We start from the raw sequence: 14,871 nt of genomic DNA, 5'->3' as shown, positions 1-14,871 counted from the left end.
CAATGAGATAGAAAAAGATTTTTCAAGCGACTTAAATTTTCAAAAAATATATAGCACTCGGGGTTTAGACAAGTGTAGAATGCATATCGATATGCAGGTTTCTTGTGATAAATGGGACTGTACATTAATAATGGAGAATTATGTCTCTCTGAAATGTGTTTGTCATCACGAGCTGTCCCTTTTGTGAAGCTAAGAGCCTTGAAAAACATGACTCTGATTTGTGATCGGCATGTCCCTGGCAAGAAACTCGGGGCGATCGTGGCTCAAGAGTTGGGTGTTCGTCTTGTAATCGGAAGGTTGCCGGTTCGAGCCCCGGCTCGGACAGTCTCGGTTGTTGTGTCCTTCGGCAAGACACTTCGCCTACTAGTGTTGACCTGAGGGGCCAATGGTGCAATATGGCAGCCTCGCTTCTGTCAGTCTGCCCCAGGGCAGCTGTGGATACAACTGTAGCTGCCTCCACCAGTGTGTGAGAGTGAATGAATAGTGGAATTTTAAAGCGCTTTAAGGGGTCCTGAAAAGCGCTATATAAAAATGCAATCCATTATTATTAATTGTTTAAACAAGAGAACAAAAAATGTAACTAGTCTGCTGGTCTAAAAGACAGAAAACCCTCAGAAGACAGTTAAACTGAGCACACTTTAAATATATGAAGGTAAATGCTATTTCAAGTGTATTTTAGGAGCTATATGAAACCATTAATCATGTTACTCATTAATCATATCATCTTTAAATCTCCCTGAAATGAGTCATGAGGTTGCACAAACACACACGGTGTCAGATTAGTTTCTTCTATGGTAGTGTCCACATCCTGGTGCAGAATACGCTTGGTTGCATTCCGTTTTATCCTGACAAAGCCGACATACGACTGCTTATTTTTTACATAAAAATACTGCAGAATTCTTTGTCAGGGCTGCATCTCCAGGTAGTGACCAGCAGTCACGCACCAGTATTTACTGTGGTACATCAATACAATAACAATAATACCTACTAGTATCGCTGTAGTCAATTAGCAAATATTTTTAATTATTAAATATTTATTCAACTAGTCACGCACATCCCTAACTTCCGATGTTTTGCCAATGCATCTATGGAACCTACTTCTAGTTTAAGATTAGGAGTAGTGGAACATCTTTCCAGCAGTTGCGTGTACTTTCTTTCACAAAAAATTCAACTCAGAATAGACCAAAAAAGAAACAGTATCGAAATTTAACAATGTAGGAACTATTTGAGTCCATGTAAAACTAAACCTTCAGGTTTCTTACCATCCTAATCATTTAATCAAGATTAGATGGTTAGAATGTTGCTTCACAGATTTCACCTCAGATAAAACAGGCACAGGCATATGTATTAAATATGTACAGTCTGTACAGAGATGACTGACCCAGCTGTCCATCCCTAAATCTGCACTGTAGTGGCATTTTTATTCCACCCTAGTCACTGCAACTTAATCCTAAGTGTTACTGAACTCCCTGTCAAACATTTTGTGTTGATAAATCTCCTAGTTATTCTTCAATCAATATAAGGGCAAGGTGGTGGGTGAAAAACCTTTATAATCCTTGCCCTCAGCAAGCCTTTGCACACAGGCCAATTTCAGTCTGGTTTTATCATTTGAGCCTGACAGTTTGCTGTATGTTGAGTGGATCCGATCCATATTGTTTGATACCACTCTTGGCTCACACCCATAAAGTATTCCAATAAAAGTAGCAGCAATGTGTTTTTAGTGTCAGTGGAAAACCTTGTTTGTTTATGCAGTTGTAAGATTTTCAGATAGAATATCAATGTGGGAGGCAATTGAGCAAGTGCTAATCAATTTCAACTACCATGAAAAATGTTGCAGCGGCCTACTTAACAGTAACAGTAAATACGGTCTAATTCACATTGGTTTATTTTAATTAATTGTGAGACATAATGCAAAGACACTAAAATAAGAATAATATGTGTGACTGATCAATGATTAGATAACCTATGCAAATAACCTGTATATGATTTTAACCACCCAGGAGCACAGCCAAGAGCATGTTCATTTCAACACCGATTTTTATTTTAACATAATTCTAGCACATAGTGCATTCAAGTTCCATGATGTATTTAAATTATGTATATTTAAATTCATGGTCCTGATGCTTTAAGTGATATTTGGATATTATCTCTGCTATTTCCACAAGTTATATGAATTATTCATAAATATTTTGACATTTGTGCATTTGGTACCAACTAAATCATATTAAAAGTAATGAACAAATCTTGGTGTCACATTGTTAAGAAGTAGACTGCAATAGCAGTTGACTTGCAGGAATAAAAGCTTCTTTTACCAAACCACCCTTTATTTCCATCCTATTGTTTTTGTAAAAAAAAATATGAAATATGGTTTAAAGGGTGGGTTGTTGTGACTTTATCCACAGTAATATCAAACTTACCCCATATGCAAAGAAATACGTATGTTTCCACCGCAAGAAAAAATATGATCAAACAATTGATATGTGAAGGATTAAAAGGGGTCTTACAAGGGGGGCGAAAGGTTTTCACATTTCAAATACTGATTCGTGGTCAGTAAATCGAGTATATCACAGTGTATTGTGATACCCTTCTTATATTATCAACCGCTGATTTAAACCCTGTCATCGCTTCAGACTGGAAAACATATACAGAAGTATACAGATGGGGAATGCACTAAGAAAAGGTAATGCACTAAGCGCTTTGGAGATCCAAAAAACATTTACAGCACACATCACATTACGTGACAAACAAGACAGCGCTATCTTGCTAGATGTCAAAACTGGGAAATACTCCATCTCTTTTGTCTGATGCGCATTATTTGCAATTTGGCCGAGCAGGTTTGCATGTCTTCGAGATGTTGTACAGTACATCAATAGGACACCTTGTTAGCATTTTTTCAGCTGAGGCCCATTTCACAGGTTGTAAAAGACAGAAACAATCTTAAAAAGCTTCTGCTAGGCCGTGAGAAGCAACGTCAAATGAGTGAAGGGTCAGCACACCAACAGTTAGAGGGAAGCCTCAGGGACATGTATAAAATTGGATCTGCCATTTTCTGAAAAATGTGCTGTTGATTTGATACTTTTCGGGTCTGGGTTTTGTTCCTGAGGATGTCCATAACAGTTGATGAAGACAAATTACAGGTGCCTTCCTCTAAAGGAAAAGAAAGGAAAGGAAAGCAGAGGAAAGAAAAGGAGATTGCCCATACTGTACACAGACTGCTGGTCCATGGAAGAATAGACCAAGTAAAATGGCTTATTAAAAGGTAATGACAGACTCTTTAAGTATTTATAGATCATTTCAGTGTCCCAGGACAGTTTGTGTGATGTCTCCGGACTTGCATCAGTCTTTCCTAAAGCTACACATCAGAGGCAGAACCTCTGAATTTGAGATGTCACTGCTGTGTAAAATTGGGGCCTGCTGATTTGCCAATGCTTACACTTTCTAAGTTCACAGTAAAATGAATTAAAATTCTAGCTCCGTGAAGCATATTATAAACCTCAATGAGAGTGCAAGTCTTATACACAAAGTCAGCTTTTAACAAACTGTCCAAGGGCAAAAATTATAAAATGAAAAATATTAAATGAAAAATAACGTAACATATCATTTGAGAAGTTCAAAAACGTTTTTAATTCCCCTTAGAAAATCAAAACCCTAAAATTAGTTTGTTAGCTGCCGCGTGCAGTTGAAAGGAGCCATAGTTCCTTTAAACTAGTGAAAGTTAAAGAGAGATAATACCTTTATGATACTGTAAGCTAAGACTGAGTTCTTCTTCAGAAAATGATGTGTAGACTGAGCGCTCAGAAGTAAAAGCATATTTTTCTACTTGCGGGTTGTGTCATTTTCAGCACTGATGTGTTTCAGTGAAAGTCTGTGTTGTGTTGTAGTGCTGGCATACAGCCTTATTTGAATTTTCTATAGTGGTTTCTATGAGCTTACTCTATTAGAATCACAGAGGGCTTCCATCTAGTCAGCAGCAGCCTGCATGCAAAAGAAGTGTCCCTGGAGCCTCTGTTTACCAACCAAGTCGGATTTGCTGCTCTCTAACACAGCCAGGCTAAAGCTCAGCTACCCAGCAACCCCCCCTCCATACCCCCCACTCACCCTTCTGCTTGCCCTCACCACAAACAACCTCCCACCCCTGCCCCACACCACCCTACACAAACACACACACATACACACCACCCCCACCTTCGCTACCACCCGCTGGTCCTCGAGGCTTTCATTTTGTCGCTCATCCTTAGGCTACTTTTCGCCAGAATCTGTGCAAACTTTTCAGACTGCGAGCTATTTATGTAAATCTAGCGGCACAAAAAAAAAACAAAAAACATTGTGAAGCCATGGTTACAAGCCATCCTTAAAAAACAAAAAACGAGACACTTCAAACAAAATTGTTTAAGCCTCCAAATAAGAAAATTGAAGGAGAATTGTACTCCTGCTTTGACAAAATAGAGGGAGGGACTTCAAGAGCTTTTTAATAAACATTGAACACAAGCCCTTTTGCCTCCGTACAAATGTCTTCAATCTGTTTTTAAGGCAGAACAGAAAATAGTTTTTTTTTTTTTTTTTTTTTATTCTTCACTTCTTCACATGTTAGAGGAGTTTCAGCATCAGGCAAGTTTAGTTATGTGATTTCAAGACATTCAGAATTTTTGTTTTTGGCACTTTGATAACCCTCTTTCTCAGTAGGGGAGTGTGAAATAAACTGTCTGTAAGAATTGTTGCAATCCAAAAATGTGCCTGTACAGGAGGGGGTCTTTCTCATCCTCACATTTCTTCAGGGGAACAACTTCTCAAAGTTGATGAAGTTAGTTAACAACTTTAGCTTCTCGTGATGGGAGGATGGCATATGTTAGTTGTTGTTAGTCTTTCGCAAACACGCTGCATGTGCTCGTGAGGATGTCATCAGATTTTTTTTCTTCACTTTTTTAACCCTCAACAGCCTGTAGAACCATCTTAGTCTGAGTCAGAGCGTTAGCCTGAAGTAGCCGTTTTCTGCTAGATTTATCAGTCTCTCATATGGTTGTGTAGTAATTTTGAGCCAATCTTCTTTGAACATCACTGTTTCAGTTCATTGAGTTTTGTTGACATTTGCTCATCCACAGCTCTCTTAAGGTCCCGCAACAACATTTCAATCAGGTTGAGGTGTGGGCCATTCCAACGCTTTAATTCTTTTCTTTCTCGGCCAGTCTGCTTTAGATTTGCTGGTGTATTTGGGACCATTGTCCTGCTGCAAAACCCAGTTTGGACCAAGCTTTAGCTGTCAGACAGATGGCCTCTCATTTGACTCTACAATGCTCTGATATATACAGAGGAGTTTATGGTTAACTCAGTAACTGCAGGGTGCCCAGGTCTTGTTCATTCAAACTTTGCAAACCTAGGCTTTTCTGCCATGTTCGCTTTTAAGAGAGAAAAGTTGTTCTTCTAGAAAACTAATCAAATAAGCCACTTTTTGAACTTTTTGCTTGCGCAACCAATTTATTATTTTATGTGTTTTTCAACCTACTTATTCTGCCTTTATCTGTTTCACAAGTTGTCTTTTATTTGTTTATTTGTTTATTTATTCATTCAGCCTATTTTTTTCTATCCATTTATTCATTTATATATTCATATATTGTTTGTTCATTTTTAATATGGCCCTATAAGAGCTGGGTTAGACTCCACTCTTTTATTTATTCTTTTCTTGTTTTTTGAATTTGGCGAGTCCCATCCTCCATAAGCATCATGATATAGAAAATTACTTTTCTGAGTAAGCATTATCATTTCTTTTTGGCAGCAAATATTTTGCATTTAACTTCAAAACACAATCTTGGCTCTCTGTTTAGACATTCTGGCTTCCCCATTTGCCCTCATTATAAAAGTTTGACCTGCCAAAACACAGACAACAATAAAAAGTAAATATCAACAGTCAGTAAGCAACATGGATGGCAGAATACCAAGCACAAAAGAACGGGACAAAACTGATACTACCATTTTCATTATTCTTAGCTTTTTTTGCAATTACTTGGCAAGAAGATTAATTTGAATTTACACAGAGCTGCTGTCTTGGCATCAGCAGTTGGCAAACTGCCACAAACTTGGCATAATGCTGTCATTCTTCTTATCAGAAATAACATAGTTATGAGTTCACCAATGCTACGCTACTTGGCACCTATTACTTGCATGACATTGTCAAGAAGAAATTATTTTCTGTCTTTACAATAAACATCTGCTTGATAGTTTCTTCCTGCACCTTCAAAGCTGTTTCTCTTTTAGCTTTTGTCTGTCACCAGAACAGAGCTGAGTCACTGACTGTCACTTCCAGCTGCAGTTTGTAGAATCTCCAGACATGAAATCAATACAACATTTTCCTTTTGATGGACACATACTGGGGACAGACAAATTCACCTTACCAAGACTGCACTTGATTGAGCCCCAGTTAGATTGTGAATGTAATTGATGGACTGACACAGACAGCTCTACAGGAAGTTACTATTCAGTGACAGCAAGGAGATGTATTTGAATAATGTTAAATATTTTGCTTTTCCACTCCCTACAGTTTTTTTTTTTATTTTTTACACCTGTCCACACCACAGGGCAGCAGATGCTTTGATTTGAAATCACATGATGTGTACAGCACTGTATTTGCAAGGGGAAGATTTAGCTTTGTCTAACTAGTAATGACTAATGACAAAACTACTGCACAAAAACACAAGTATTTGCTTGAAGAGAGTCTAAAATATATTGTTTTAAGCTCTCATCCAGCGTGACATGAGGCTCTCGCAATCATATTGAAACATGATATGTTTAACAGTTTGCTGCTGTTGGATAACAAATAGGTATGAACAGAACAGCAGAATAAAGATACTAGATAGTATAGATAATGTGTTCTGTTCATTACCAGAACACAGCTACAGTGAATAAAAGGGTTCTTTCGCTTAATATTTTGTTTCAAGTGTGGCTTTTTGTTGTTTTGTTTTTTTCTTTTTGGTTACAGGCCAGTAGTCTGCATATTTTGCAAAAAATGAAAAAAACAACAACAACAACAACAACATTACAGTCCTTTGTCAGTTAAAAGCAGCCTGTTGTTTTTAATTATTTTAAAGGTTAACCAAAACCACTGTTGCAATTTTTTTTGCATTTCCATCCCAGAGACCGAACAAGCCTACTGTTAAAATCATACTGCAAGAAATTCCTGTTTTAAGTTATTTAAAAAACAGCATACTAACAATGACTTACCAGGTCTTAGAATGCCAAAAAAAGGTAGGTTAAAAATTCATAAGCTCCATAATAAACAAGATTTTTTTTTATTACTTCCAGCGTTACATCATGTATTCCACCTGCCGATTAGATGGTGCGAGGTTTAATCTCACACAAACTTTTACAAGAAAAAAAAGACCATGGGAACTATAGTTTCTATAGTCTGCTTCCTTATAATGACCCAATTCTTCTGACTGATTCATATTTTATGTCAAATTTCACATATAAATGAGCATTTTTTCTCACCTTACATGTTGTGAATGCCAAATGCCAGGTTTGCCTCTGCTTTCCTGGAAAATGATCATCAGACTGTGATACTGAAGAACACATGACAGTGTAATACTTACAAAGTTAAGATTATTATTGGTGCAGGTCACCACACTAGATTTCATTTTACTCTGAAACTTTAATTACAGTGCATACCATCACCTCCTACAAATAAAAGCAATACAATACAGAAAGCAGAAGTGGCCCTGAAACAAGATGCTGTCTAACACAATAACAATCTATAAATGCCATTGGTGCACACAGATTTTATTCATTTACTCATCAATGTCCTTTCAGTGGCATTCAGGGTGCTGCCCTTCCTCTATTCAGTAACCATTCACTCCTCTCCCACTTCTCTTCCGTTACCTCCCTGCCATTATATCATGGCAAACTAATGTTGATAGCTTTAAAAAAAAATCCCTTTTAGGCTATATCTATTCACACAGATTACATTAAACAACAAGGTCTAAGGATCAAGCTCAGTCATTCCCGTTTGACTGGTTTAACATATCCAACCTATTATAATTTTAGTCGCAATTACATTACAAGAAAGACATCTCAAGTGAAGCATCTATAATATATCTGGCATGGCAGTAATTTGGCAAAACACAGATCTTTCAAAATGAAAGTGTTATGAAACACACAGAAGGGCAATAACAAAGACAAATTGCCAGAATGGAGATAAATAGTGCAAGGAAAAATAGAATCAACCATGTTCTTTTTCACCAAGACTATACCATCTGTTAAGCTCCACGGCCTTAATCACTCTGCTGTGTGGAGAAGATGTTGTAACTTTGCTAATAAAAAAAAAAGACTTTCTTTTTTTTTTAAACTCAACCAATGGACACTCTTAAGGTTTCAGGTGATTCTTATCTAACCTGCAAGATTTCTATATTTGTCTCCTTTTCAGCCAGTTGAGCTGTTTAAGTTTGCAAATGTCTTACTTTATTGTAACCCACATAAAAATATGTGGGCATTAGAAAGTTAACTCCCTGCAAAAAAGAGACTATTTTATCTTTTGATATCATGTCTGCCTACCACTGCTGGTACCAGACATCACAAAAAGAAAGAGAGTAAACATATGTTGGTATCATTTTGCAGTGCGCAGGGTAGTCTTATAGGATCATTAGGAGCCTCCAACATCTGAGATAGATGCCATAAGACTGCAACAACTGTTCCTATTACTATAAAGTGTAACCGTAGGAGCCAAGGAAATGCTGGAAAAGCTCATTGCAAATGGTTAAACTTTGCCTTTTAATGTCCTTAAAATTCTGAAATAGAAAATATATCACCAGAAAGCTCTAGATGGGTTCTACAGGGATGTGACACCAATCCCTTCACCTAACATGTTGCTTTTAATCTTTAAACATCTTAGAAATTGCAGCTAAAGTAGAGGTTCCCAAAGTGTGGGGCGAGCCATTGCAAGGGGGTGCGGTATGAATAAAAAATAAATAAATAAAAATGCTTGGACACTGCTAGCATAATGGACAGGTTTTTGATGGGGCTCGCACACAAATGCAAAGCAGAACATCAAGCATCGTCAAATAGGTTTCCAAACCAACTTCCTTCCAGAACAAATACTAGAAAATATGATGAAGCATATCCTGCCTTTGGCTTCACCTGCACAAGTGCGAAGGTAGGTCTCCCCTGCAGAATTAGTTTCCCCTGTGTCGGGAGCACGCGCTGGGCTGTCCAAATCACGGACAAGCAGTGTCCCACATTCACAAACACTTCTTGTAATGACTAACTACTCCTGACATTTTGGAGATGTTAGCTCTTTATACAGTATAGTTACAGTATAAAAGACCCTGTATAATGTTTCTGTTAGTTTGTTTTACAAGATTTTCTTGTAAAACAAAGGGGGGGCTAGAAAAAAGAAGTTTGGGAACCACTGAGCTAAAGAGATTTGTATGTCTGAAAATGACATTAATGAGTTGCTCTTGGTTTTGAATATCCCAACAAAGGGTTGCTGACCAACTAGAAATGTGTGATGCATTGAGGAAAAACATCAAACTGACTTTATTCATTGATATGCACAGGATTCTACTGCCATGTTTACAATTTCCTCCTAGCATTTCTATAACAGAAATGATGGCAGAAGCTACAAAAAAAAACAAACAGCTTTCTGGTGAAGATTTTACAGTGTATTTGTGTCTAGGACTCAACAGAGCTACAGTATAGGTTCCCAGAGAATGCTAACAAAATGGGGTCAGTGTTTAGACTAGGAAAGTTGTCAGAGTTGTTGTGCACCATCTGCTTGTTCATTAGTCAGACCAGGGAAAAGGTGGAAGTGGATGACCATTGTGGAATGGTGTTTTCTTTAAAATGACCATGCTAGTTATATTCCTTCCACCACTGAGGCCTGCTAGGCAGCTTACGGCGAAAAAGGAAATTCTGTTGTAACTCAGTCTGTGCCCACACACACAAAACCAAGAGAGTGGTAAGAGGTGCAGGATTAAGCGCAGTTTTGGCTTGAAAGCTTTTGGTTATCCAGTTTTGATTAGGACTTATAAAGCTTGGAGTCCTTGTGGCGTTAACAGAGAGAAATGTATATAGAAGGGGATATCTCTGCTTGTTTGAGTTTTTACATTGTAAAATATATATGCAGTAAGGAAATAAACACACACACACAAAGATGCAATAAAACTGAATTTCATTTTTACCTATGGAAATTTTACGATCTGTCGATCATGTTGACATCTTATAAATCGCTCTTATATGATTGATATTCCCTTTATTTGATTTCATTTGTTTGCTTTTTATTCTTTGTCTGTCTGCATTGTGTTTAACTTTTGTTGTGATACACAATGCATATATAAAAAGTAGTATGTCATTCATTTCTTTCTTTCTTTCACCTTTAGTGACCACACCAAGACATATTTAAGATCTAGACTGGAATGTGCCGATTTTAGCATGCTGAGCCCAGATGGTGACTGGCCAGTTAGTCTTACATTTGAGCTGGTGGCCTATTTTAAGGATAGGCAACACAGGCATGAGCCAATAGCTGTCGCAGTCACATGCTATCATGTTGTTAGCGTGAAGTTGTGGCAGTTAGCAAGTTCTTCACTGTGAGTGAGGGCGATTCAAAACAAGCCAAAGTAAACAGTGGTGGAACCACCACAAAAATATCTGTAACAACAAACCAAATAACACATTTAAATCACTATTGACCAACTGAGAATACCCAGACTGGAGAAAAGGGAAAGTGGCTAAAGCTAAAGCTAGCCAGAGTGTAGAGCCAGCTGCCTCAGTATGAACAACACATTGCATTGTGTAAAAACACAATACAATTACTAACAAAATTATGGAGAGAAGTAAATATAAGAGGGAATACTAGAAACTGACATTTGTTTGGTTATATAAAGCTGTTGCACCTGCTTTTATTTGGTAAGCTAAAACAGACAAAGGTGTGTGTACAGTGCATCATTTTCAGTTAATTATTTATACCTCCTTCCAGTACCATAGCACTTTATTTTCAGAGTTGTTCAGCCGAGAGAAGATCCTGTAAGTGCAGTTGGGGAGAATTGTAAAGTTTAACGATTTCATTTATTAATAAAATAAAACTAAGCACTGAAGAAAAGTTTATTTGTTTTTTGTATATGTCTGTATATGCTGTCAATTATAGCGCTCAGAAAGAAAATAGAAAACATAAAAATCAGTCTCTCGGCATCCACCACATAGTTAATTGGTTCCCAGTTCCCTAGACTTGTGATTTCGTTAATTCTTGAGTGTGCGCTACAGCAGCTAGTTTTGTTGTACATGACTATGCACCTGATATTTGCAGTCATGCTCCATCAATTCTGTACAGCATGATATCCATGGTCCATAAGGACATAAATTTTATTACTTAATACAAATAATAGTAAAAACAACCAAACAAGCTAAAATCAACAAGAAGATTATTTTACAAGGATGGCTCTTAAACAAAGAAGAAGCTATTCAATTAGTTAGTATCTGAAGTTGAATTTACAAAATGTACCCTTTTCAAAGCGTTCCCTTTGAAGAAAAGGCCTGGGCTGCAACCAAGACGATGAATTTTGTGTCTCCTGAGACATAAAGGAAAGAAAAGTCTTGACATTAAAGTTAATGTGAAAAAGAATACCAAACCAGCAGAAAAAGGAGGAAGCAAGTGGAGGACAAGGACTACATGCACTGACAGCCCAAAGATGAGAGAATCATAAGTGCAACAGGGTACATGACAATGACAGTGATCACATTAGTCAAGAATGAAAGGGCATAATTTGGTGGTTATTTAATATGTTAGGTCAATGCATTGCTAAATTAACTATTTTCATTTTTATTCACCATTAAATCTTTTAATAAATACTCTTGATTAAAGAATATCTTTATATAAAATAATATATAATACATTTATATTTTTAAAAAATTCTTAAATGTTGTATGACAGAGTCTTTATCATTTCTGCTTGTCTGGGGCAGTTTTAAAGGTATCCACAAATGAAAAATCCAACAAAGGAAATATTCACATTACATTTGTGCATACAGTTTATATACATATATAAAAACCTACCATTAGAGCAGCTTATTTATCTATGTCTAAGATCACTGATCACCTCTGTGATTCTTTTCATTTTGAACTTCACAGAAATTAGTCTATTGGATTTACAAGGCAGGTAATTTTAGGTTATTAGGCACTAATCACTCATATATTTGTTCTGTTGTTAATTAACTTTTATATGTTGTCTGTTATTCAGTCAAATATTATCATATGTCTTGCCATCATTATAAAAAGACTTTATGTGACAAAAAACTAAGTAAACCATAGATTGCATTCTTTGCTTTAAATATTTATTATGCCAACCAACTGTGTTTGTATTTGCATTTACAGTAAGTTTGCATGTTTGCAGTGGTGCAAACCCAGAAGAATAAAGCACTAGTGATTTATCTTCATAGATACAAGTGAATATCCTAGGTTAGGTGAGATGATGGATGCACGAACACCTTGGGATTATATTATAGTATCACAATCCTCTAGAGCTGTGTTGGCCAATTAATTTTCCCAGTGGGCCACATGAGAAAATGGGACTGTTGTAGAGGGCCACACCAATAAGATGAACTCAGTTCTGCTCAGTCTTCATTTTATCTATTATTATTGCTATTATTATTATTATATTTTTAATCAATATGACCCCCAGCTGTTAAGACAAGAAGCAGTTTTCCCATAGACTTCCTTTACAACTACAACTGTTCCTGTTCCTGTGGCCCAGTCGAAGTTTTGAGCAACTTGGCTGAAGTGCTGGGATGGGGCCTTAGGAGAACACCGGATAAATTCCTCAAAATGTAATTTATTGAAGCAACTCTGTAAAGAAGAATGAGCCAAGAATCCTCCCCAATAATATGAGAGACTGGTAAAGTCATACAGGAAATATTTACTTTAAGTCATTGCTATTATAGATACAAGCTATTGTATCTACAAACTACTCAACATTTTTACACATTTTTCATAGGACTACATAGACTCCTTTGAAAATGTAGTTTTTTCACATGACTGTATGCACCACTTCCATAGTGTTTTCATCCCTGATCTAGCTATGTAGCTGTGTAGCCACTGGGTGAGAGCTCCCGATCATATTTGTGAGTCAAGCCTCAGTCAAGCAGAAAAGAACCCATTTATTAGCTATCATCATTTTGCACACTTAGTTACAATGTACAATGACCATGAACAAACTCACAATAGAAGTTGGTTTTTTTTTTCTTTTAAAGGGAGCTATCTGCTCAATGGTGCTAGTTGGAAACAGAAATCATGACACATACAGTATTATTATTACATATATACATGCATACAGACAGTCATGCGTCTGCATAGACTACACACAGTATTGAGGACAAAACAATCACTTGGAACTTTAATTTGTTTTTTTTTTCACCTTGAACTGCTTATTTACCAAGACGAGTGCAGAAATGTGGTTGATGTGGTAAATAATAAACTTTATGTTCTGTTTTATGAGATTTTATACAGGCATTTTATGAAGAGTTTGAGCCATTTTATAACATCTTTTCCTGTTAAACACAGATTACTCCTATATTACGTCAAACTGAAAATCACATATACTCATAATACTTTAGCTCACCTTGAAATTTTGATTAGGCTGATAACTGTGCAATACATTTTACCTAGTCCAATTCTGCACCAAGGTCACTTAAAGTAAACAGTGTGCATTCAGTAAAATCTTGTCTTGCTGAACGACATGATCAAAAGATGTTATTGCTTATGATTAAACATACTGATTCCCTCCTTGCCAGTATCCTAAAAAAAACTCAGCTGTTGGCTCTATCAGTCCTCTTGAAGAAAAGTCTACACTGTAAATAAGCATGCTTTCATGTCTATGTGACCTGGAGCAGATATAGCGATGTAACTGTACTTAAAATGTGATATTTTTGTGTGAGTACTATTTTATTTTACAAATTTACAGATTGTCATTTCAGAAATGTTGTTTTCCATTGATTACATTTTTATCAACTCAACCGAAACCTACAAACATAAACACCATATGCTCATGCAGATTTTCAAACGTATTAAGGGAAAGGCTTCTGGAATGGAAGTACATGGTTAGAATAGCAACTTATTGTATTGTATATCAAACTCAAAAATAGGCTAAAATACACTTAAACAAATATACAGTTATAGCATAGTATGACCTAGGTCACTTTGTTTTGATTTGGTTCCTTATTTATTTGTTTAGGCTGTCCTGAATGACTTGAGGTATTATCCCCTTTGCCACTACATCGATTTTATGTGTACTTTTCTGTGTTGGAGTCGTATGTTAAAGTTACATTTTGGCCAGAAATTATTAAAGCTGTTGGAGTCTGGTACTTTAGTGTAGGACAGTGTGCCCAGAATTTTAAGTTCAGCTGTGGTCTTGAGAATCAGTATCTTGGTAATGTTTGGATCAATATGTTTGCTTTTTGCAGATGATGCTGTCTTTCTGACTTTAGTGGAATTTTTATTAAAGCATTTCGGAGCTCAGTATGATGAACTTGGAGTGAATGCCAGATCCTTGGGATTTTTTAAGCTAGCTGCAGACCTTTGCTCCCATTCACCCATAAGAGCATAAAGCCCTGGCTTGCAATTGGTGTTCAAGCAAATCCAAATATGTCTTGTACAGTTGCAGTGAGACTCTAAAGACATCAGTGAAGCTCACACTGGAATTCCTTTGTCCACTGAGGTAGCCTACTTTAATGTCAAGAGAAAAGGGCTTTGTTTCTACAAATTTGAGGACACTAAATTATTAAGGTGTTATCTTATTAAATATGCCCCAGAACCAGACCACTAGCATTCAGGAGTATTGAGCTGAGAACCCCACTGTAGAAAAAGGTGACTTTTCCAAAACGATCCAAGTAGATGTGTTTT

The sequence above is a fragment of the Aulonocara sp. 'chitande type north' Nkhata Bay genome, linkage group LG2 (genome assembly GCF_057382095.1).
Source record: "Aulonocara sp. 'chitande type north' Nkhata Bay isolate Kocher_YH1m ecotype deep benthic linkage group LG2, A_spYH_male_GT1.1, whole genome shotgun sequence".
Lineage (NCBI taxonomy): Eukaryota > Metazoa > Chordata > Actinopteri > Cichliformes > Cichlidae > Aulonocara > Aulonocara sp. 'chitande type north' Nkhata Bay.
This window is presented reverse-complemented; position numbering follows the sequence as displayed.